Source organism: Odocoileus virginianus, chromosome 9, assembly GCF_023699985.2.
Source record: "Odocoileus virginianus isolate 20LAN1187 ecotype Illinois chromosome 9, Ovbor_1.2, whole genome shotgun sequence".
Taxonomy (NCBI): Eukaryota; Metazoa; Chordata; class Mammalia; order Artiodactyla; family Cervidae; genus Odocoileus; species Odocoileus virginianus.
In genome coordinates this window covers 48,079,403-48,106,128 of record NC_069682.1, presented here as the reverse complement: position 1 = coordinate 48,106,128, position 26,726 = coordinate 48,079,403, and the positions used below count along the sequence as shown (strand labels likewise).

The following is a 26,726-nucleotide window of genomic DNA, read 5'->3' as shown; positions in this document are numbered from 1 at the left end:
GCCCGTCTTCCTGTGGTCTCTGTGTCCCACATTCTCCTCCTGTGCCAGGCCTCAACTTCCCCTCTTCCCTGATCTTATTCTGCAAACATGTGGCTACTCTCATCAGTTAACTTCTGGAAAAATAGTATGGAAAGAAGAGCCCACCTGGGTTCTTCCTGAACTTGGGCTTGGCAGAGCCACTCATCTCACCAACTCATCAGCTTCTGGGGCAGGTGCCACTTGTGCTGTGAAACATTCTGTAAGCACCTCCTCAGTGCCAACCACGCAAGGAGTCAAGGGCAAACACTGCCTCTCAACCTCCTGGGGCTCCCAGTTGAGAGAGGGGACAGGCGTGCCAGGCGAGGCTGGCTGCTGTGGGAGTGGAGACAGGGGAGTTGCACACATGGGAGTGGAATTACAGCACTGAGGGTCAGTCAGGATGCAGTAGAGGCGACAGTTCTCAGAGTGTAGATGGGAGGCGGTGTGGGGGCGCCCAGACAGGGAGAGCTCCAGGGAGAAAAACAGAGCACAGCCAAAAGCATTTGGGTTTGCTTCACCAGCCCTTCTGGAGAATCCTGGTAAATGATGGGATGCGATTCGTTTCTTTCAGACAAGGAGAAGTTGTGCATCCATCAGTTATCTTGCCAGAAAAACAACCAACTGCAGGTAGTTCAGTTCAGTTCAGTCGCTCAGTCGTGTCTGACTCTGTGACCCCATGGACTGCAGCATGTCATACTTACCTGTCCATCACCACCTCCTGGAGCTTGCTCAAAGTCATGTCCATTCGAGGGATCTCAAGAAGAAGGGAATTTAATGCTGGACCTTGGATGTAAAGATGTTGAAAGAGCTGGATGAAGAAAAGGGAGAAGGGAGTTTAACTTAGAAATCAGGAAGCTGATAATATCCTTGGTCTGGTTTCATAAGCCTGTGTTTGGTGCTGGACCCACCATCACCTGTGACTGCCAATAGCCACCTGTGATCACCTGTGGTTGCCTGTTGTGGCTGGAGACAGAGAGATTGCCTCCTTCCTTCCGCTTTCTATCTCCAACATAAGAAGTCCACTGTGCAGTCCAATCTAGCTGTAACCTAGTTTGCAAAGGAGCCCATAAAATGTAGTTTCCAGACTCCTAAGCCCCCTGCAATTAAGAGGAGAGCTTGCAAGGGCAGGAATGGGGGAAATACTGACAAGCAAACTATGGCACAAAGACATCCATGTAGCCTATCATGTAAGCTTTGCCTAGTGCTGGGCTGTTGTATTGTCCTTGTCTCTGTCCCTCTCTCATTGTCAATCTCAGATCACCACGAGTGATTTAGTGCCACACCTCCCATCTCCCCGCTCCTTTTCTCCCCACTTCTAATGCTTCTTGTGCAGCAAAACATTTTTTAAAAAATTAGTTTTATAAGTTTAATATGTATAATGAAAAGTACACATAAGTGGACAGCTTATTGACACAGTGAATGACTCAACCATATATTACAAAAAAACACTTCAGGTGTAAAGATATATGCACTTTGAAAGTAAAAGGATAAAAAAAGATATATCATGCAAATATTAATCAGAGTAAAGCAGGAGTGGCTATCTTCATAGCAGACAAAGAAAGTTAAAGACAAAGCAGACAAAGAAACTTTACCCTGAAAGCAACTTTCAGAGCAAAGTTAGTTTACAGAAACAGAAAGGGATATTATATAATCATATAACTGAACACACCCAGGCTGAATGTTTCCAGTGAATCTTTTCCCTTCTCTCTTGGGTATGCTAGAAACAGCTAGTTCAGCATAACTGAAATGGCATGTGAACTCAAGCTCTGGGTTTCCCCCGCTTCTAGCAAGACATTTCCTTGGCCAGGGAACTCCCTCTGTTATGTAGTGGTCAAGAGATTCTAACGTGCCATCGACTTTCCTCATACACATGCTAAGCGGCAGGAGAACGGGGCCCCTCTCCTGCTCTTCTAACAGCAAGATCAGCCCTACCTGGCCTAGCGAGCCATCTTTTGGATAATGGAACTTTGAGGCACTGTATGCATGATCAATCCTAACCCTAAACCTTGTTTGTGTCTGTACCATTTGTCTTTGCATTACATTGACATACATGACAATATGAAGATGCATAATCTAGTAAAACTGAAGGCATTCCTGGGTATACATTATATACTATAGGGAAATCCTTGCACATGTACAAAAAGATACATATATTCTTATAGCAGCTTTATTTGTAACAGACTCAAATTGGAATCAACCCCAAAATCCATCAAGAGTAGATGGAGGAATAAAATATGGTACGTTTATGAAATGAAATTGTATACAGGAAGGAAAACAACCACTATACACATCATGAATGACTCTCACGAAAACAATTTTGAGTGAAACAAGCAACACACAAAAGGAAAATAAAATAAAACTATATTGTTTATGGTGGCATGAAATAATAAAAGCAGGGATACAATTATGATAAAAGTTAGGATAGTGATTGATTCTAGAAGGATCAATGCAGCAACAATCAAAGAGGAGAATATGGAGGGAGGGGGATTCTGAAATGCTAGTAACATTCTTCTTCATTACCTGGTGAGAATACTTTGGTGTTCACTTAAAAATATATGCTAAACTTTGTGTGAACATTTTATGTACTTAAAAAGTATCCATTTTCAGTTATTAAAATTTTGTATATAATAAAGTCCACTTTTTGGAGGTATACTTCAATGAGTCAAGCACAAAGATTCTTGTAATCACCAGCATGTGAAATGAAGTGAAAGTAGCACAGTCATGTCTGACTCTTTGCAACCCCATGGACGATTGCCTGCCAGGCTCCTTCTTCTGCTGATTTCTCTAGGCAAGAATACCAGAGTGGGTAGCCATTTCCTTCTTCAGGGGATCTTCCCAACCCAGGGAATGAACCCGGATCTTCAGCACTGCAGGCAGATTCTTTACCACCTGAGCCACCAGAGAGGCCCCACCACCGGTGTAGACGCAGACAAAAAAGAGCTCCTGGGAATTCCCTGCCAGCTCACTGGTTAAGACACTGTGCTTCCACTGCAGAGGGCCAGGCTCACTCCCTAGTCTGGGAACTAATGGAGAAGGAAATGGTAACCCACTCTAGTATTCTGGACTGGAAAACTCCACAGAGGAGCCTGGCGGGCTAAACAGTCCATGGGGTTGCAAAGAGCTGGTCATAACTTAGCAACTGAGCACGCATCAGGAGCTAAGATGCTGCAAGGCGCTGTCAAGAAATAGAAGAAAAAAAAAATTTAAATTAAGACCCTACTTCATACAAAAACAAATGCAAAAAGTAAAGCTGTAAAAAGTACCAGAGGAAAATTCAGAATATTTATTTATTTATTTCAGAATTTTTTTTTTTTTTAAAAAGAAGAATTTCCTCATGCTGCCCTTTGTATTCAGACTCTCCTCTCATCCCAACTCTAGGCAACCACTAGATCATATTTCTGTTCTTACATTTTTGTTTTAGCTCAGTGAACTCTCAGGATAAGCCTAAAGAGATCTGCATCTGCACATATCAAACCATCAAAAACTAAAGACAAAGAGAATTTTTTCATTTGCTTGGTTTCTTTTTTACATATAATTTTATTTATTTTATTTTTGGCTATGATGGGTCTTTGTTGATGCATGTTCTTTTTTCTTGTTTCGGGGAGTTAGAGGTACTCTCTAGTTGTGGTGGGCAGCCTTCTAATTGTGGTGGCTCTGGCAGGGGAGCGGGGAGGGGGCTCCAGTAGTTTCCATGCTGCTCTAGAGCTGAGACTCAAAGGTTATGGTGCATGGGCTCAGTTACTCAGCTGTATGTGGAATCTTTCTGGGATCAAACCTGTCTCTCCTGCATTTGTAGGTGGATTCTTTACCACTGAGCCACCAGGCAAGCCTAAAGAGAGAATCTTGAAAGCAGCAGGAGAAAAGTGGCTCATCATGTATAAGAGACCAAAAAAAGAGTTCTTTTATCCATTTAAAAATCTAGGCGATTTATTTTCTTATTTTTGAGTTTTGAGAGTTGGATATAAACCCTTTATCTGATAAATGACTTGCAAATTTTATCTCCAGTCTCTTGCTTTATCTTTTAATTCTCTTGCTAGTGTTCTTTGCAGAGAAGTTTTACCTTTTGATAAAGTTTAGTTCATCAGTTTTTTCTTCTGTAGATGGTACTTTTTGTGTCCCATATGAGAATTCTTTGACCAATCAAAAATCCTGAAGATTTTTTCCTATATTTTCTTCTATGAGTTTTACAGTTTTGCATATTACATTTAGGTTTATGATCCCTTTGAGTTAACTTATATATATGTGAGATATAAATCAAGGCTGTTTTTTTTTTTGCATATGGAGATCCAGTTTTTTACAGCACCTTTTGGTGAAAAGACTGTTCTTTCTCCATTGAAATGCCTTCATACCTTTATTAAAAATCTGTTGACCATATTTGTGTGGGTCTATTTCTGGAATTTTTAGTCTTATGCATTGGTATGTATCTATTCTTTCACCAATATCACACTGTCTTGACTATTGTAGCTTTATGACACATTTTATAATCGGGTAGTTTGCACATGCAAAAAAATGAAGTTGGATCCTTATCTTATACTATATATACAAATTACCTAAAAATTGAGTTTAAAAAAATCTCAGATTTCCCTGGTGATCCACTGGTTAGGAATCCACCTGCTAATGCAGTAGACAAGGGTTTGATCCCTGGTCTTGGGGGATCCTACATGTCTTGGGACAACTAGGCCTGTGCACCACAACTGCTGACTAGCCTGTGCTCTGCAACAAAAGAAGCCGCCACAGTGAGAAGCTTGGGCACCTCAACAAAGAGTAGCCCCTGCTCACTGAAACTAGAGAAAGCCTGTACTCAGCAACAAAGACCCAATGCAGCCAATAAATCATTAATAAATATTATTTTAAAAAAAGACAAAAAAATCTAAACAGCTAAAACTATAAAACTAGAAGAAAATGGGGAAATCTTCATGACATTGGGTTTGTTAGTGATTTATTGGATATGATAGAAAGCACAGGCAACAAGATAAAAATAGATAAGTTAGATTTTGTCATAATTTAAAACTTTTGTACATCAAAGAACACTGCAAAAGACTGAAAAGATAACACAAAGAATGGGAGAAAATATTTACAGAAAAATATACAGAATACATAAAGAACCCCTACAACTCAACAACAAAACTAATGCAACAAATACAACTCAACAAAACTAATTCAAAAATGGGCAAAGGACTTGAATGGTGGTGGTGATGATTTAGTCACTAAGTCGTGTCCAACTCTTGCGACCCCATGGACTGTAGCCTGCCAGGCTCCTCTATCCATGGGATTCTCCAGGCAAGAATACTGGAATGGGTTGCCATTTCCTTCTCTGAGGACTTGAATACATTTCTTCAAAGAAGATATGCAAATGGCTAATAAGTACATGAAAAGATACTCAACATCATTAGTCATGAGGGAAATGCAAATCAAAACCACAAGATAGCCCTTCACACCCGTTAGGATGGCTATTATCATCAATAAAGTAGAAAATAAGTTTTGGCAATGATGTGGAGAAATTGGAACCCTGGTGTATTGCTAGTAATATACAAAGGTAATGTATATACAAGGGTAATGTAAAATGTTACAGCTGTTGTGGAAAAGAGTTTAGTGGTTCCTCTAAAAGTTAAACATAGAACTGCCAAATGACTCAGTAATTCCACTTTTAAGTATATATCCAAAAAAATTTTTAAAGCAGGAACTCAAAACAAATTTGTATACACAAATGTTCATAGCAACATTATTCACAATAGCCAAAAAGGCAGACATAATCTGTGTCCATCAAAAAATGAATGAATAAGCAAAATGTAGTATATACACAATAGAATATTACTCAGTGATAAAAAGGATGAAATTCTGATATGAGTCAATAAAGACAAAACTCGTTAACAAAAAGCATGTTAAGTGAAATACGCCAGGCACAAGAGGACAAATATTATATGTTTCTATATAATTCTTATAGAAGTTACCAGAACAAGTAAATTTATAGAGACAGAAAGTAGAATAGAGGTTACCTCATAAACAACTTGATAAAAAAAAAAAAAAGAAGGAAGACAAAACTTTCCTGCTGTTTCAGTGGCTAAGACTCTGAGGTCCCAATGCAGGGGCTCTGGGTTCCATCCCTGGTCAGGGAACTAGATCCCACATGCTGCAGCTGAGAGTTCAAATGCTGCAACTTAATCGATCCTGAGTGCTGCAACTAAGACCTGGCACCACAGTTAAGTAAAAATAAATATTGAAAAAATGGAAAGTAAAACAATTATCCTTAGTTAAAGATAAATAATTTTTAGAAATGAGCAGAAGAACTGAATAAACATTTTTCCAAAGAGGAAATGAAGATGGCCAACTCGCATATGAAAAAATGCTCACCATTACAAATCAAAACCACAATGAGATATCACCTCACATTTGCCAGAATGGCTTTCATCAAGAACACTCATGCACACACACACACATACACACAAAACGCAAATAACAAATGTTGGTGAGGAAGCGGAGAAAAGCGAACCATCCCAGTGTTGGTGGGAATGTAGATTGTTGCAGCCACTGTGGGAAATGTTATGGAGGTTTCTCAAAAAACTGAAAATAGAACTATTATATGACCCAGCATTTCCACTCCTGGGTATATATATAAAAAAACCCCAAAATTATCTTTTCTTTTTTTATTTTTTTATTGAAGGATAATTGCTTTACAGAATTTTGTTGTTTTCTGTCAAACCTCAACGTGAACCAGCCATAGGTACAGACTCTCGAACCAAAGTGTTCAGAGCAGCATTATTTACGATTGCCAAAACAAGAAACCAAATTGTGTCTGTCAGCAGATGAAGGGATAAGGAAGATGTGGTATGTATATATATAATAGAATACTACTCAGCCAAAAAAGGAACAAAATTTTGCCATTTGCAGATACACAGTTGGACTTGGAGGGCTTTATGTGAAGTGAAACAGGTCAGAGAAAGATAAATACTATGTGATATCACTTACATGTGGAATCTAAAAAAATATATTATGAACTAGTGAATATGACATAAAAGAAGCAGGCTCAGAGATACAGAGAGCAAACTGGCTACCATTGGGTGGGGGAGGGGCATTATAGGTGTGGGGAAGTGAAAGGTATGAACTGTTGAGTGTGAAATATACTCAAGGATGTATATTGTACAACATGGGGGAATTGGTCAATGTTTTGTATATCTGTAAATGGAATACCTTTAAAAAGTGTATAAAAATTAGTAAAAATTTTAAAGAAAAAAAAAGAGAGATTACCAAGGATTGGGGGTAAGGGGAATGGGACCTATAACTTAATGGGTACATGTTTCTGTTTGGGATGATGAAAAAGTTCTGGAAATATTGGGTTGGCCGAAAAGTTCCTTCAGTTTTAAAGTAAAAATGAAAGACACATTTTTCCTTTTCACCAAGAACTTTATTAAATAACATATTACTATGTTGTTCCACTACCTTCTGCCATTTTCCAGGCAACTTCATAATTTCATCTTCCCGAAACTTTTTTATCTTTTTGAGTAAAGAACTATCCCAGGTGCCTTTTACAGTCTTTCAGGGAATCAAAATTTTTTCCACTAAGAGAATTTTATAAAGACTGAAATAAATGGAAATCCAAAGGTGCAATGTCTGGTGAATACAGGGAATGAATCAGACCTTCCTAGGCAAGCTGTAACAGCTTTTGCCTGGTAATCAAAGAAACATTTGGTCTTGCATTACTTGGATGGAAGATTACGAATTTTTTGTTGACTAATTCCGGAGGCTTTTCATCAAGTGCTGCTTTCGGTTGGTCTGATCGGGAGCAGTTGGAATTTATCGTTTGGTTTTCTGGAAGGAGCTCATAATAGAGGACTCCTTTCCAACCCCACTATATACACAACATCACCTTCTTTGGATGAAGACCAGTCTTTGGTCTTCTGTTGGTGGTGGTTCATTTCTCTTGCTTCACAATCTCTTCCTTTCCACATTATTGCACAGTATTCACTTATCATCACCTGTCACTATTTGTTTGAAAAATGGGACATTTTCATTACATTTAAATCAGATATGGAAATAAGGTCAAGAAGGTTTTTTTTCACTTAACTTATATGGAACCCAAACAGCAAAGTGATTAACATAACCAAGCTGGTGCAAATGATTTTCAGTGCTTTATTTGCATATTTTGAGTTTGTCAGCTATCTCCCATGTGGTATAACATTGATTGTTCTCAATTACTGCATCAGTTTGATCCTTAACAACTTCAACTGGTCTACCCTACTATCTAGCAACATCCAGGGAGAAATCTCCAGCATGAAACTTTGCAAACCACTTAAAGAATAATTTTACCTACTTATCTATTTATTTTTGGCTGTGCTGGGTCTTCCTTGTTGTGTGAGCTTTTATCTAGTTGCGGCTAGTGGGGGCTGCTCTCTAGTTGTGGTGCGGTAGCTTCTCTTGTTGTGAACCATGAGCTTTAGGGTATACGGGCTTCAGTAGTTACAGCTCCCAGAACACAGGTTCAGTAGTTGTAGGGCACGGGCTGAGCTGCTCTGCAGCATATGGGATCCTCCTGCATCAGGGATCAAACCTGCATCTCCTACATTATTAGGCAGATTCTTTACTACTAAGCCACCAGGGAAGCCCCGCAAACCGCTTTCAAACACTTTTGATCTATCATAGCACCTTCTTCATACACTGCACAATTTTTGTTTTGCATTTCAGATGCCTTTTTAGATGGCATCTGAGCACTACTAGAGTCATCTTACAGGAAAAAAAAAAAGAATGAATCTTATGGCTAACCCAATAGATAATATTTCTAGCATTACACCACTGTGAATGTACCTGATGCCACTGACTGTGCATTTAAAAATGATTACAGTGATAAATATTCAGTTCAGTTCAGTCACTCAGTCATGTCCGAAGCTTTGCGATCCCATGGACTGCAGCACACCAGCCTTCACTGTCCGTCACCAACTCCCGGAGCTTACTCAAACTTATGTCCATCAGGTCAGTGATGCCATCCAACCATCTCATTGCGGGGGTCCAGCCTTCGCTGGCCCAGGGAACCCTTGGGATGAGCGGCGTCGGCGAATGCAAACACACACACAAACACACACACACACACACACACACTGGCAGTGGAAAAACTTCTTCTACTTTATTTTTTCTCTAACACCTTATGTATCTTTTTTTCTACTGGGGCCAAGGTACGAATTATTGTTTTCAGATCTTTCCAGATGACGTCCCCCTTAGATCAGCAAAACAAGTCAGGGGATATTTTCCAAGACATAATTTCCCAGGGTACAAAATCTTCCGTCCCTAGTGGCGCGTGACAAGGATTGTTTTGGACCTCTTAGCCCACTCTGTTTTCAGGTTTAAACGTTCTTCTTGCTTCACTGCTTCACTTGAATAGACAAACGTTAGCTACAAAGAAACACATAGCTACAGGCAAAAAATATTTTAACAGTTTTACAGTATAATCAATCACTTAACCACTATAGCTTCTATTATAATTTTACCTACTATGAAAAACTTAACTTTTATATTATACACATACTACAATATCTTGCTTACTATTTAATCTACAAGCCATAATTCATTCTATTTTCACACAGCCGCCTATGATACCTATAGCACTAACACTACTTCCTAGTGTACTCCCAGGTACACCATGGGCAGGGGAAATGGAGTAGCAGCAGCGTCGCAGCTGCCTTAACCCTTACTCCACAATATGAGAATTTTGGCATTGTGTGGTTATTAAACTTACAACTAAATCTAATGGTGTTTGCGTGTCCAGGGATGGGATTCATAATCACATTTATAAGCAGTTTTAACTTCTAATCTATTTCCATATTCCCTAATATACCTCCTATATATAAAATCCCACATATCTATAAATGGCCTAAATCTAAATACCTCCCGCATACCAGGTTATTCATATGGTTCCCATCTCCCTGGGGGCAGAGTAAGCCTAACTCTTCTGGGAAGCCCCCAGACGTTTACACCCTAGAGATGTCCCTGGGACCTTCCCCGAGGTCTACTAGGAACAGCGAAAAACCACCAAGAATTCCAAGAAAGAGTATTAGTACAAACAAGACACATATAGCAAGAATAGGGAGTGTCCCGGAGCCTACTGGACTCAGATTCCCCTGGGTTCATGGCCTCCTTGGGTCCATGACCTTTACCCAGAGCCTTGTCATGGGCGGGGCGTTCGTTTGTCCTCTTCTTGGCTCCCGACATCTCATTCTCTGTTGTCCCTTTCTCCCACCTTTAATCTTTCCCAGCATCAGGGACTTTTCCAGTGAGTCAGTTTTTTGCACCAGGTGGCCAAAGTATTGGAGTTTCAGCTTCAACATCAGTCCTTCCAGTGAATATTCAGGACTGATTTCCTTTAGGATGGACTGGTTGGATCTCTTTGCCATCCAAGGGACTCTCAGGAGTCTTCTCTAACACCACAGTTCAAAAGCATCAATTCTTCAGTGCTCAACATTATAGTCCAAATTTCACATCCATACATGACTACTGGAAAAACAATAGCTTTGACTATACAGACCTTTGTTGGCCAAGTAATGTCTCTGCTTTTTAATATGCTGTCTAGGCTGGTCATAGCTTTTCTTCCAAGGAGCAAGTGTCTTTTAATTTCATGGCTGCAGTCACCATCTGCAGTGATTTTGGAGCCCCAAAAAATAAAGTCTGTCACTGTTTCCACTGTTTCCTCATCTATTTGCCATGAAGTGATGGGACCAGATGTCATGATCTTAGTTTTCTGAATGTTGAATTTTAAGCCAGTTTTTTTCACTCTCCTCTTTCACTTTCGTCAAGAGGATCTTAAGTTCTACGATTTTGCCATAAGAGTGGTGTCATCTGCATATCTGAGGTTATTGATATTTCTCCTGGCATCTTGATTCCAGCTTGTGCTTCATCCAGCCCAGCATTTCTCATGATGTAGTCTGCATATAAGTTAAATAAGCAGGGTGACAATATACAGCCTTAACGTACTCCTTTTCCTATTTGGAACCAGTCTGTTGTTCCATGTCCAGTTCTAACTGTTGCTTCCTGACCTGCATACAGGTTTCTCAAGAGGCAGGTCAGGTGATCTGGTTTTCCCATCTCTTTAAGAATTTTCCACAGTTTATTGTGATCCACACAGTCAAAGCTTTGGTGTAGTCAATAAAGCAGAAATAGATGTTTTTCTGGAACTCTCTTGCTTTTTCAATGATCCAGCAGATGTTGGCCATTTGATCTCCAGTTCTTCTGCCTTTTCTAATTCCAGCTTGAACATCTGGAAGTTCATGGTTCACATGCTGTTGAAGCCTGGCTTGGAGAATTTTGAGCATTACTTTGCTAGGGTGTGAGATGAGTGCAATTGTGCAGTAGTTCAAGCATTCTTTGGGATTGCCTTTCTTTGGGATTGGAATGAAAACTGACCTTTTCCAGTCCTGTGGCCATTGCTGAGTTTTCCAAATTTGCCAGCATATTGAGTGCAGCACTTTAACAGCATCTTTAACAGTACATTTAAAAATGGTTACAGTGCTAAATATTACCACAAATAAAAAACGAAATTTAAAAACTCTACAAAAATTGGTTGATGTGAATCCTATATCTTTGTTTTTCTTTTTCAAAATTGTTTTGGCTATTCTAGTTTCTTTACCTTTCAGTGTACTCTTAGCTACAAATATGTAGTGCCAATAGGCACTTGTGGAGGGCATTTGCTGTCCCTCTGTGGGGACTGAATCCTGTGCTGCTGGAGCTGTCGATCTTCAACACACCCTGAGGGGAGTTCAGGTTGGAGAACACTTTGTGCCCCAGGAGAACTGGTGGGACAGGTCTTTAGCTAGATATTTTCAGGAACTGGCTTATGATCCTAATCCTTGCATCTCCTCATATCTCAAAAAGCACTAAATCCCTTCATCCCTTCATGATGACATCAGCTCCTTGTGACTAGCAGAAAACCTTTGGTAAAATAAGTGCTTGATTACATTGAATTCCCTCTTCATCAAAGTCCTATGCATTGACTTTTCCCATGACCTCTTTGGAATTTCTCAGAGCTATCGGAGGTGCTATCTCCCAGGCTGCAGTCCTCGTTTTGATACAAATAAAACTTAACTGGAAGCTCTCACATTGTGCATCTTTTTTTAGTTGGCAGTTATGCTGACCAGTGAAGTGACTCAGAGTGGACTTTCCTCATTTGCTTGGGCTCTATGAGGAACCAGAACTTTGATATCAGCAGTGTCCCTTTGCACTTATCCACCTCCTCAGGGAGTCCAGATGAGTTTAGTTATGTCTCTCCTGGTTCTCAGATCTCCCATATTGGTTGATAATCCTGAATTTTATTTGATAGTGGAGCAGGTTATTTGCCCCCTTCCAGTTGGAAGACACTAGGGGGCAGGCTCAGTTGACATATACCAGGGCATACCCACTCATGGTATAGACACTGAGTGGGGCTTAATTGAAAGACATTGAGGAATACCTTCCCAGTTGAAAGATACTGGTGGAGGACTGCTTGGGAAGATACCAGGGAATACCCACCCAGTGGAAAAGTAGTGGGGAGGGGAATCAGTTGAAAAAAACCAAGGGGCTGCTCATTTGTAGGAGACTGAGTGGTCTTTGCTGAGTAGTTAGGTAAGAGGCTGATCTGATGCTTTCCCTCAGTTCGGGTGCCTTAATAAAATTTGTCAGGATAAAAGTGAAGAGTGAATTTCATCCATGACAAATTCAACTTAAAATGGAAAATAGAGCCTCTCAAACACAGAAACAGGGGGTATCAGAAAGCAGCCCTAACACTACAGTCAGGGTTATGCACGTAGAAAACCTGCAAGTACGTGCTTAATTGGGGAAATTACACTAAAGGAGATCTCAACCTAAAATGTCCAAATTGAGGTTCTTTTGATATTCCAAAATTGATATTTTTGCACATGTAGTTAGAAAAAGCTGGCTGTAAAAGCAGACAGACCGAATGGAATGCTTACTTTGGTATCTAGAAAGTTCTAAAAGAGGAAACAATAAAGTAACTTCTTTCCAAGAAACCAGTAAGAAATTGCCTGAAACTATATCAGAACTAAAAAAGGACACTAGCATTGACTCTGCCAGGTTACAGGTCTAGTGGGACTGGGAAGTCAACTTTGGGGTATTTATGCCATTTGACTTTTGACTTCTGGGCATCTCTTTGTTACCCTCTTGAGGCGTTTTTTGCCATTTGGCTTTTGCCATTTGTTTTATTTGGAGTGTGACTTCTAGCTGGTTAGGTTCTGGTTTGGTTTGGTTACTTTGGTTTGAACATGCAGATTGATTTGAGTGTGCAGATATCTGGTACAAACTGCTCAAGCTAAAATGTGAAGTGCTTCCTCTAAGGTTCCACACCCAACTCGGGAACATTTTGGGAAAAACTTTAATTGACTGGTCAGCCTATAGTTATGATCCAATGACAAAGAAAAATGGCCTAAAAATATCATATCTTTGTAGCCACAAGGAGGGAAAATGGACCCACCTCTCAGGAGGAATAATCCATGCTGGGGACCAGTCTCTCCTTGTTATCAGGGACAATTTGAGCAAATGTTGAAATTTTGGTTATGATACCATGACCACAGGGGAAAAAAGATAGTATGGCCATGATAGTAAGACTCTGGAGAAAACTGGTTAAAATGAAATCTTTTTGAAATTACAAAACTGGTTCTTCTTGCATGTACAATTAGAGAAAACTAGCTTGTTAAACAAAAATATGCCTAGGAGAAAGTTTGAAGTTAACTGTTATCATATCCTTGGAAAACACAGTCCTCTTTTGCCTGAGACTTCAGCCTTGGGCAAATTAGTAGAACTTCAAGTTTTTAAAAAGGCAAAGAAACATTTAAAATCTCAAGAGGAAAACTGTGAGATCTCTGTCTGGTTTATGTATGTCTCAGTGTGTCTTTGTCTTTGGATAATATTGCTGAGGTTGATTGTAAATGAGCTATAATTTAATTGGCCTAAAGAAAAGTAAGCACTTACAAATCAAACAATTCTAAATACAGGAGAAACTAAGCTAAGTGAATTTCAGGTTCACATGAACTGGGAAATATTCAGTAGCAAATTAATACTTGGTATTAATGCTTGTTTGTTGATGTATGTGTTAGTATGGTCAAATAAGACTTTATTCTATCTGTTACAAATATGTCAACAAGAAAAGTAACTCAATGTGGAAAACTTTAAGAAAACTATAATACATGTTTTCAGTAAAAGAAAGTGTGAGCAGCTCTTTCAGCCATCTTGGACCCTGTGGAGGCCTGCTGGGAACGGGACTTCTAAGACGATAAATATGTCTGGAAGGCTGTGGTCCAAGGCCATTTTTGCTGGCTATAACCGGGGTCTACGGAACCAAAGGGAACACACTGCTCTCCTGAAAATTGAAGGTGTATATGCTCAAGATGAAACTGAATTCTATCTAGGCAAGAGATGTGTTTATGTGTACAAAGCAAAGAACAACACAGTAACTCCTGGTGGAAAACCTAACAAAACCAGAGTGATCTGGGGAAAGATAACTCGAGCTCATGGAAACAGTGGCATGGTTCGTGCCAAATTCCGAAGTAACCTTCCTGCTAAGGCCATTGGACACAGAATCCATGTGATGCTGTACCCTTCGAGGATTTAAACTTCTTGAAAATAAATAAAAGTGTGGATTTGAAAAAAAAAAAAAAAGAAAGTGTGAGCAATAAAAAAATAGTGAAAAGGGTTATGCATGATCAGGATTTCCTGAGACTGGACTGAGTTTAGTTGGGTAAACAAATCTTGTTTGTAATAAGCTAAGGCTTAGATTTGGTTTTTTCTTTCTGCTCAGAGGAGAGTTTTCTGAATGCCATTTTTGATAACAGATTATATGAATCTCTGCTTTTAAGTGATTTTAGATCTCTGGTTAATTTGATTAAGAAATAAGTATTGTCTCATAATGACTGATCTTATTTAACCAAGTGTTTTAAAACTTTTTGACAAGCTTCCCAAATATCAAATTTTAATTAAAGTTCTTCTGATTTCTAGCTAAGTTTCGGATGCTTCGGAGGACACCTGAAACATCCCAAAGAGAGACATTAAACTAATTAAGTTCATTTGGTATGTTGAATTGCATGGGAAGTATTGTCAAATGACTAAAAAATCTCCTCAGGCTATATAGTATGGTGCACGTGTGCTAAGTCACTTCAGTCGTGTCCAACTCATTGCAACCTTACGGACCATAGCCCTCAGGCTCTTCTGCCCATGGGATTCTCCAGGCAAGAATACTGGAGTGAGTTGCCATTTCCTTGTCCAGGGGATCATTCTGACACAGGGATCGAACCTGCATCTGTTACATCTCCTGCATTGAAAGGCAGGTTCTTTACCACTAGTGCCACTGGGAAGACCTAGATAGTATGGTAAATGTTACTAATATAGATATCCTAGAAATTACAGGAGTACCTAACATTCTGATATGTCCTGGTAAAATACTATCAGTCATAATTCTAGTTACTGTCTTAAAGTGTTGTCACAGTAGTAACCAAGTTTCAGATTTTAAGCATGCCTTAAGTCTTTTGTCATTATAGACAGTTATGGTTTTATCATGATGCTTCTGTAAACACGCTTCCTCTTTAAGATTTATAGAAAGGACTTCTGTATAAATATAAGTTTCTGATTTTTAAACCATAATGCTGAGCTGGGTAAAAAAATCAAAGAATTCTAATGGAAAATCTGATGGTTTCACAAAGATGAACGAAAGGACTGAATGAACTGGTGAATATGCTTATAACTTTTATGGTTTCTATCTGAAAAACTACTGGTTTGAATCTGTGTTTTCCAGGTATAAGGAAAACCTTTCCCTCAAACTAATTATGACTTATGATAATTTGGTAAAATTATATACTTTTGTAAGCAAAATTAAAACATTTACCTTTTATCTCTATTGATACCTCCAGATATTGGAAACTACTAGGTTCCAGTAGCTTTATCAGATAAGTTCGGAAGGCTATCTCACTAACAGGTACAGAAATTTCAAGGAATTTTGGAGACCTTGAGAAGGGAGGAATTTACCTCCATGTCTTAGGTGAAATCTGTGATAAGCCTTTGAGAGAGTTAATTCCTAGGTAGGTTGATAAGGAGTCCGGGGCCCTGGAGGAGGGGAAAGGGGTTTGGGGCCCCCCGAGAAGGAGAAAAGGACAAATTTTTTTTTCTATATTGCTTTTCTTAGTCACATAAGACTTTTTTTCTTAAGCTCTGAGTTGTTATGCAACAATCTATTTCTTCTAAGACTAACTTAAGTCCAGAGCTAACGATTACACAACAAAACAACTCATCTTACTCAATGGTATGCTTTTCCTTAAACTCCATGCTAATGATTATATAACAACAATGTGTCTTGCTCCAGGACATATTTCTCCTTCTTAAGAACCTTCTGACTAATCCTGTTATCTTAAAATATATGTTGTAGGGGTGGGGCTAGTAAGACCTTTCTACTGTTAGTAAATTGAAGGAAGTAGGAAAAACCACTAGACCATTCAGGTATGATCTAAATCAAATCCCTTATGATTGTACAGTGGAAGTGAGAAATAGATTTAAGGGACTAGATCTGATAGACAGAGTGTCTGATGAATTTTGGACGGAGGTTCATGACATTGTACAGGAGACGGGGATCAAGACCATCCCCATGGAAAAGAAATGCAAAAAAGCAAAATGGCTGTCTGAGGAGGGCTTACAAATAGCTGTGAAACGAAGAGAAGTGAAAAGCAAAGGAGAAAAGGAAAGATATTCCTGTCTGAATGCAGGGTTTCAAAGAATAGCAAGGAGAGATAGAAAAGCCTTCCTTAGCGATCAATGCAAAGAAATAGAGGAAAACAACAGAATGGGAAAGAATAGAGATCCCTTCAAGAAAATTAGGGATACCAAGGGAACATTTCATGCAAAGATGGGCTCAATAAAGGACAGAAATGGTATGGACCTAACAGAAGCAGAAGATATTAAGAAGAGGTGGCAAGAATACACAGAAGAACTGTATAAAGAAGATCTTCATGACCTAGATATTCACAATGGTGTGATCACTCACCTAGAGTCAGGCATCCTAGAATGTGAAGTCAACTGGGCCTTAGGAAGCATCACTATGAACAAAGCTAGTGGAGGTGATAGAATTCCAGTTGAGCTATTCCAAATCCTGAAAGATGATGCTGTGAAAGAGCTGCACTCAACATGCCAGCAAATTTGGAAAACTCAGTAGTGGCCACAGGACTGGAAAAGGTCAGTTTTCATTCCAATCCCAAAGGATGCTTGAACTACTGCACAATTGCACTCATCTCACACACTAGTAAAGTAATGCTCAAAATTCTCCAAGCCAGGCGTCAACAATACGTGAACCATGAACTTCCAGATGTTCAAGCTGGTTTTAGAAAAGGCAGAGGAACCAGGATCAAATTGCCAACATCTGCTGGATCATCGAAAAAGCAAGAGAGTTCCAGAAAAACATCTATTTCTGCTTTATTGACTATGCCAAAGCCTTTGACTGTGTGGATCACAATGAACTGTGGAAAATTCTGAAAGAGATGGGAATACCAGACCATCTGACCTGTCTCTTGAGAAACCTGTATGCAGGTCAGGAGGCAAGTTAGAACCGAACATCAAACAACAGACTGGTTCCAAATAGGAAAAGGAGTACGTTAAGGCTGTGTATTGTCACCCTGCTTATTTAACTTATATGCAGAGTACATCATGAGAAACGCTGGGCTGGAAGAAGCACAGCTGGAATCAAGATTGCCAGGAGAAATATCAATAACCTCAGATATGCAGATGACACCACCCTTATGGCAGAAAGTGAAGAGGAACTAAAAAACCTCTTGATGAAAGTGAAAGAGGAGAGTGAAAAAGTTGGCTTAAAGCTCAACATTCAGAAAACCAAGATCATGGCATCTGGTCCCATCACTTCATGGGAAATAGATGGGAGAACAGTGGAAACAGTGTCAGATTTTATTTTTGGGGGCTCCCAAATCACTGCAGATGGTGATTACAGCCATGAAATTAAAAAACACTTACTCCTTGGAAGGTAGTTATGACCAACCTAGAAAGCATATTGAAAAGCTGAGACATTACTTTGCCAACAAAGGTCCGTCCAGGCAAGGCTATGGTTTTTCCAGTAGTCATGTATGGATGTGAGAGTTGGATGGTGAAGAAAACTGAGCGCCGAAGAATTGATGCTTTTGAACTGTGGTGTTGGAGAAGACTCTTGAGAGTCCCTTGGACTGCAAGGAGATCCAACCGGTCCATCCTAAAGGAGATCAGTCCTGAGTGTTCATTGGAAGGACTGATGTTGAAGCTGAAACTCCAATACTTTGGCCACCTCATGCGAAGAGTTGACTCACTGGAAAAGACCCTAATGCTGGGAGGGATTGGGGGCAGGAGGAGAAGGGGATGACAGAGGATGAGATGGCTGGATGGCATCACTGACTCGATGGACATGGGTTTGGATAGACTCCGTGAGTTGGTGATGGACAGGGAGGCCTGGCATGCTGCAATTCATGGGGTCGCAGAGTCAGACACGACTGAGCAACTGAACTGAACTGAACTGAATTGAAAAAGTATATAAGGCCTTGATAAAACTAGCAGGTGGAGCACTCTCTGTCCTTTTCTGATGTCTATGTCAAAAGATTTCCCAATCCCTTTTTCACTGTAATAAAACTTTTGCCACAAAAAGCTCTGAGAGCCTGCAGCCTCATCTCTGGTCCCAAAGCTAAGTTCTCTTCTTCGGTGATCACAAATCCAACACCATTCACCATAAACTATCACCCTTGACATGACTTTCCTAGCCCCGAGAGGTGTTTTTTTTTTTAAATTTCAGTGTGAGACTCTTCATAAAATCTTCAGCAAAGCAAAAGGAAAAGTCTATGACCAATTAGGGTTATATAAATCATTAGACCAAGTTTATTGAAATTAGACTTATTTTACAAAAAAAGTAGTATTAATTTGGTTATATTTGGTAAAAATGAGGGTAATATTAGGGAGAAAAAAGTTTCAATTAATGTTAAATCTCAGTTTGTTAATGGAGGTCTGTATCTACTGAGAATCATTTCCTGGATAGTTCTTTGCTGTTTTGGTATAGCAAAGTAAAATTTAATTCAATTATTAAGGACATTCTAAGTTTGTTACTGAAACTTATCTCAGTAATCTATCTTTGAATAAAGATCAGATGCCTCATGACCTGCAACCAAGACTGGAAAAAGATAATTTAAGGGATATTCTCCAACCTGGATGGAAGGACTTTTTATCAGGTACTCTTAACTAGCTCATGCACGGTGAAACTGAAGGGAAATTGACTCTTGGATTCATATTTCCCACTTAAAAAGGGCCCCTGCACCAGACTGAACTGTAGAGAGGACTGCTGATCTCAAACTCACTTTAAAAAAATGATGCTTGAGTAGAGGAGGAGCTACATGCACACGAAGATGAGAAGAGGACAACATCAGAAGTAGCCAACTTGCCCAAGATGCTGGACCTGATTTGTATGATCATTTATAATGTTTTCTTGACTTCTTGGATCTTTGCATATAAATCAAATGCTTTCTATCATGGATTCAGTCCTATGCTAGTTTAAAAACTCAACCCAGTTGTGGGGTTTGTGGCCAGTTACCAAGGTCTAATACTTCTAAATTACCTTGGTGGATTTCTCCACTCTAAAGCTCTGATTGGATAGTCCCTAGGAAATTTATTTTAGAAGAAAGACAGTTCAGTCCTTTTCTGTTTATTCATGATGTTACTAGATGGGATTCTCTTACTTGGCCAATTAATTATACCAGCTCTGACCCTGGCCATAGATTCTAATTTTTTTGGGGGTCATTTAAACCAGTCAATCTTAAAGGAAATCAGTCCTGAAAAGTACATCAGCCCTGAATATTCACTGGAAGGACAGATGCTGAAGCTGAAGCTCCAATATTTTGGCCATCTGATGTGAAGAACTGACTCATTGTAAAAGACCCTGATGCTGGGAAAGATTGAAGGCAGGAGGAAAGGGGGATGACAGAGGATGAGATGGTTGGATGGCATCACTGACTCAATGGACATGAGTTTGAGCAAGCTCCGGGAGTTGGTGATGAACAGGGAAGACTGGTGTGCTGCAGTCCATGGGATTGCAAAGAGTCGGACATGATTGAGTAACGGAACTGAACCAAAACTCAATCAGAATGACGAGTTAGGTCTCAGTCAAAAACTGTAACCTCTCATCTACTTAAAAAAAAACCCTCCCACAATTATGGGATGGACCTATATGGTTAACACCAGGCTGCGGTCATTTAAGTTTTAAGCCCCCCCCCCCCTTTATTTTGGGACCAATGAAATTATACTAAGGATAATCAGCCTAGTAACATGAGGAAACTAAGCTAGGTACCTTATGGACAGTGTCAATATATAATTTTCCTAAAAATAATACATAATCCAGATTGGTACGGAATAGACTAAGATGACCTAAGAACATACTGGGCTACATCTAATGGAAGTTCTTGGCTGAATTCTCACTTATGACTTTAATAATACTGCTAGCTATGTTATTCATACTTTGCCTGTTTTACAAGATTATTGTTTTTTGCATTACCAGGTATGTAACTGAACCTTCAAGGAAAATAATGATGACTAAGCAACTTGCAGCAGTAGATGAAATACATAGTTCTCTATATGACCAATGATTATAATAGTGTAACTCTAGATATGAGAAGATGCAACAAGGGGCAACATTTTCCTGGACCATAACTAGAAAACAGGTGTCCAGAGATCTTTGACTATTAAGGTCTAGACCAGTAATAGCACTTTGAGTGGCCTATCAGCAAAATCTTTTCCAGAACTACAAATGAGTCTTCCTAGCAACGTGGGACAAAATGGCCAAGAAATGTCTCCCAAAGTGTGGTCAAATTTATTACCAGGAGGAGACCCTGCCAACTACAAATTGGTGCTTGCTGAGGGCATTTGCCGGAGAAGGCAATGGCAACCCACTCCAGTACTCTTGCCACGGAGAGGGGATCCTGGTGGGCTGCAGTCCGTGGGGTCGCAAAGAGGTGGACACGACTGAGCGACTTCACTTTCACTTTTCACTTTCATGCATTGGAGAAGGAAATGGCAACCCACTGCAGTGTTCTTGCCTGGAGAATCCCAGGGACGGGGGAGCCTGGTGGGCTGCCGTCTATGCGGTCGCAAAGAGTGGACACGACTGAAGCGACTTAGCAGCAGCAGGAGCAGAGGGCATTTGCTGTCCCTCTGTGGGGACTGAATCCTGTGCTGGTGCAGCTGTTGATCTTCAGCACATCCTGAAGGGAATTCAGGGTGGAGAACACTTTGTGCTCCAGGAAAACTTGTGGAACAGGTCTTTAGATAGATATTTTCAGGAACTGATTTCATGATTCCAATACATGCATCTCCTCATATCTCGAAAAGCACTAAATCACTTCATGATGACCTCAGCTCCTTGTGACTAGCAGAAAATCTTTTGTAAAATAAACACTTGATTGCCCTGAACTCCTTCACCAAAATCATATATGTTGACTGTTCCCCTCAGTCTCCTCAGAGCAGTCTCTCAGAGCTATCTGAGATACTGTCTCCCTAGCAGTACATTGTGCATCTGTTTTAGTTGACAATACACTTTTCAAATAATTCAGTTTAGTTAATTAATTTATTTTTGGCTCTGCTGTGTCTTCACTGCTGTGTGGGCTTTTCTCTAGTTGCATGGGCTTTAGAGGGTGCAGGCTTCAGTAGTTGCCGCGTATGGGCTCAGTGGTTCCTGGGTTCTAGAGCATAGGCTCAATAGTTGTGGCGCATACTTTGTTGCTCGATGGCGTGTGGGATCTTCCTGTCTTCTGCATTGGCAGGTGGGTTCTTTACTGTTGAGCCACCAGAGAATTCCCTCTATATTCCTTGGTAGCTCAGACGGTGAAGCGTCTGCCCGCAATGCGGGAGACCCGGGTTCAATCCCTGGGTTGGGAAGATCCCCTGGAGAAGGAAATGGCAACCCACTCCAGTACTCTTGCCTAGAAAATTCCATGGATGGAGGAGCCTGGTGGGCTACAGTCCATGGGGTCGCAGAGTCGGACACGACTGAGCGACCTCACTTTCGTACTTACAAAGAGTCCTGCTGGAAATTTGGTTTGTGCTGTGCTGTGCTTAGTCACTCAGTCGTGCCTGACTCATTGTGACCCCATGGACTGGAGCCCTCCAGGCTCCTCTGTCCATGAGGATTGTCCAGGTAAGAATACTGGAGTGGGTTGCCATGCCCTCTTCCAGGAGATCTTCCTGACCCAGGGATAGAACCCAGGTCTCCCCATTGCAGGCGCATTCTTTACCGTCTGAGCAAGAGAAGTTTTACCGTTCCAGGCAGGGAAGCCTGGAAATTTGGTTTGAATTATATTAAATTTATTGGCCAATTTGGGGGAGAATATATATCTTAAATATATTGCTCTTCCTGTTATTAATTCTTCTTTGATTCCTTTCATTAGCATTTTGTAGTTTCGAGCATTTAGATTCTGTATGTTTTGCTAGATTAATATCAAATCATTTCATTCTTTGGAGCTATTGTAAATGGTACTGTATGAACTCAACTCTGTACCCCTCAAATTATTATGTTGAAGTCCTCTCCCACACACATCTCAGATTGTCACTGTATTTGAAGATAAAGACTTTCAAAAAGTAATTAAGGTTAAATGAGGTCAGATGGGTGGGCCCTAATTCAATATGACTCATGTCCTTATAAAAAGAGGGAGCCATACCAGGGATGTGTATGCCCAGAGAAAAGGCCATGTGAGGATACAGTGAAAAGACGTCCATCAATAAAACAGGGAGAGATGGGACAGGAGAAAGCAAACTTCAAACACTTTGATCTTGAACTTCATACCCAGAACTGTGAGAAAATAAATTTCTGTTCTTTTACTTACCTATCTGTGGCAGCTCTAGCAAACTAATACACTTACTATTCTCAAAAATTTCATGTTCCAGTTCTTCATTGCTAGTATACTGAAGTAGGATTGAATATTGTATATTGATCTCAAATCTGTGACCTTGCTAAACTTGCTTATTAGATCTAGGAGTTAAAAAAAAAAAGATTCCTTAGAATTTTCTGCATAGATGGTTATATAGTCTGTTAATAGGGATAATTTTATTTATTCCTTTACAATATTAAGCATTTTCTTTCTTTTTAAATTTCTTTTTCTTGCTTTACTGCACTTGATAGAACTTTGAGTACTAAGTAACAGGGGCTGAAAACTCCCCAAGTTTGGTGAAAAACAAAAACCTGTGGATCAAAGCAGCACAAGATTGGTAAGAGTGGATTTCTTTGCCTTGTTCCTGATTTTAGGAGAGAAACATTCTGTTTGATATTAGCTGTTAGGTTTTTATAGACGCCCTTTATCACACTGAGAAATTTCCATTCTAATCCTAGTTTGCTGAGAATTTTCATCAAGAACAAAATGTTGCATGTGTGTGTTAGCTGCTCAGCTGTGTCCGACTCTTTGCAACCCCATGGACTGTAGCCCATGGGGCTCCTCTGTCTGTGGGATTCTCCAGTGAAAAGTACTGGTGTGGGTTGCTATTCCCTTCTCTAGGGGATGTTCCTGACCCAGGGATTGAACCCGGGTCTCCTGCATTTAAGGCAGATTCTTTACTGTCTGAGCCACCAGGGAATGAATGTTAGATTTTGTCAAATGTTTTTTTTCTCTGCATCTACTGAGATGATCGTTTCTTTTTTTAATTTGTTAATACAGTGAATCCCATATTAGAATTCCATTTCAGTTTGAAAAGAGGATCAGAAAGAATGGTCTAGTTCACAAAGAATGGTCAAAAATAATCACTTAAAGTTTTGCACTTGGGGTTATGTTAACTTTCCTGGTCTTTATCATAATGTAGTCTGAAGACAACTGGACCATCTGCACATCATGCAGAATGCTACAAGGGTCCTTTACACTGCTGACATCATACTGGTTGGGCAAGATGAACATGATATGGCTAGCACACTGGAGACCTTGGTAAGACATGCATTCCAGACGGTGGGAAATAAACCCTATGAAGATTCAGGAAACTGCCACTTAAGTAAGGCTCTATGGGATCCATTAAGCAGGGCATGCCACGGTATCTCCTCCAAGGTAAAAGACTAATTACTGCATCTTGCATCCTCCACCACAAAGAAGGAAGCACAGTGACTGGTGACCTTTTTGGGTTCTGGAGACAAGACATTCTTCATTTAGGAATACTGCTCCAGCCCTGGTATCAGGTCACACAAAAGGCTCTCAGCTATGGGAGGCATCAGGTGCTTCTGTATGTTTGTCTTAATTATTATTGTTAAGAAATATATAATATAGTACCTTCTTTTACTTGAAAAAGGGATGTCTTTTTCTAATTTGAATAAAGACATGATATGTACTAGAATGTGCTTGAGGTGAAACCTGTTTGGAAAGAAAGACAAAAGTGGTTCCAGCCTGTGAGAGATAAGATACAGGCTAGGGAGTTCCCTGAGGGTCCAGTGGTTAAGAATCCACCTTCCAGGGCAAGGAACTCAGGTTTGACCCCTGGTTGGGGAACTAAGGTCCCATATGCCGTAGTAAAGTAGTAGTCAAGTTGCTCAGTCATGTCCGACTCTTTGTGACCCCATGGACTGTAGCCTACCAGGCTCCTCTGTCCATGGGATTTTCCAGGCAAGACTACTGGAGTGGGTTGTCATCTCCTTCTCCGGGGGATCTTCCTGACCCAGGGATCGAACCCAAGTCTCCAGCATTGCAGACAGACGCTTTACCTCTGAGCCACCAGGGAAGCCCTCATATGCCCTGGGGCAACAAGTAAGCCTGAGTGCCGCATTGGAGACCCAGTGCAGCCAAAAAAAAAAAAAACAAAAACAAAAAAACAAAGACACAAGCTAAACGTCCCCAAGTCTGTTAAACCTTGGAAAGTGTGGAGGAAATAAAAGTCAAAGGCTTAAAATTTAATGTTAAGGTATCACTTACTAAACTGCGTGTTGGAAGAATTGCAGGAACAATGCAGTAATCCAACTCCTCAAGCTTCTTGGCACTCTGAAGTTACAGGTGTTCTTTTAATTACAGCTTTATAAGAAACACAAATACATGGAATTCGCTTACTAATTCAAAAAAGACATGTCTTTTTCAACAGTGTCTTCCTCAGAGGTTGGGGTCCTTAAGACCTGAGTAAGAAGTGAACATTTTTCAATTATTTCTTCAAGTCCTCTTTCAGTTTTACCCTTTTTCTCCTTTCCTTCTAGGACTCTGATGACACTAATGTTAGCTCTTTTGTTCAGCCCCACAGGTTTTTGAGTTGCTTTTTATTTATTTTTTCAGTCTGTTTCCATTTTGTTCAGATTTGGTCATTTCTATTATTTTGTATTCTATCTATTGATTATTTCCTTCAATTATTTCCCTAATTCTATTGTTGAGCCCATCCACTGAGGTTTTTATGTCAGTTATTGTATTTTTAGTTATAATATTCCCACTTGGTTTTTTTCTTTATGGGTTTTATTTCTTCACTGATATTTTCCATTTGTTTGCTAAGGCTATCTTTTATTTGTTTTAAACATATTTGTAATCTCTTGTTGAAGAATTCTTATCATGACTGCTTTATCTTTGTCAGATAGTTCTAACATCTCTGTCATTTTGATGTTGCATCTAGGGATAGTCTTTTTCTTCCTGCATTTTACAAACTGCCTGGTTTTTGGGATGAGGACTGTTTTTCAACTGAAATGTGGGCTGTTTTGCACTATATTATGAGAGTCTAGAACTTATTTAAATTTTAGATTTTCACTGACTTTTTCTGACACCAGTTTGCCAGGTGGAGGTAGGAAGTCTTAAGTTTCTCACTGACCTCTGCTAACACCCAGGGGTGGTGCTCCTTTTCACTGATGGGCAGAGGTGGGAGGTCTCCTCCAGTTTGGATCTCCACTGACCCCACAGGTTTGGGGTAGCCTTGTTACCTATGGTCCATGGTCAAAGTCCTGACTCCTATTCGGTGTCCTGCAACATCATCCCAGCAGGGACAAGGAGAAGCCCCATTTGGACTGCTGAGTGGGGTGGAAAGGCAGGCTTTCCACATGGTTTCAGCTGATGTGAAATACATGAGTAGGGGCCCAGGGGAGGCCTCATCACTAGCAGGTGGGGAAGAAAGTCTTGGCCCTCCTGCATCACAATGGCGGGGTATTGGGGTACCTCACTGCAGCCTGCACAGGGGGAAATTTAGGCTCCTCACTGGGCCTTTGCTGGTGTGAGTGCAAGTGGGACCACAGATTCTTCTGGGGAATTTGGCTAGGATATAAACTTCTTTTGTCTGCAAGTTTCTATCTTACCAGCTTGCTCCTGTCTTGGTCTGTTGACTAGAGAGGGAGCAGGTTTTTGTTGGGGCCTTTTCCTGTTCTTCACACCCACTGGCATTTTCTGAGTTGTCAGCTTCTTCACTTCTAAATCTGGGTAAGTAGGGCAAAAAGAAAACACACAGAACTCACTGATGTGTCTTTCCTCAGATATTGAGCTCCTCAGATAATCTGCCTCTCTTTTTCTACCTTTCATAGCCCTTCTACATTTGTTTTAAATTATACTCAGCAGAAGGAACAGGGAAAATGCTTCCACTCCATCTTCTCACAAGTGGTAGACTCTGTGGCTCTTTTTGTTTATTTCACTTGTTTATCTGGTTTTGAGTGTGTGCATAAAGGGTTTTCCACACATCTCTTATTTTTCCCTAACGCTTCCTCTTGTCAACTTTCCTGGTGAGTGTCCCCTTCTCAGGTTCATGCTGCTGGAACCCACTGC

The 26,726-nt window shown here is 40.2% G+C and overlaps 1 long non-coding RNA gene and 1 pseudogene across 1 annotated transcript; one reads left to right on the top strand and one right to left on the bottom strand.

Annotated features, from left to right (window-relative positions):
• Positions 1–59: 59 nt before the first annotated feature.
• Positions 60–26,361, bottom strand: LOC139036691 (uncharacterized). The gene is made up of 3 exons (XR_011489524.1): positions 26,267–26,361; positions 24,921–25,016; positions 60–826 (listed from the first exon to the last, which is right to left on the bottom strand). It is a non-coding gene; the product is annotated as an uncharacterized lncRNA (long non-coding RNA).
• Positions 14,216–14,650, top strand: LOC110145822 (large ribosomal subunit protein eL33 pseudogene; annotated as a pseudogene).
• Positions 26,362–26,726: the final 365 nt, after the last annotated feature.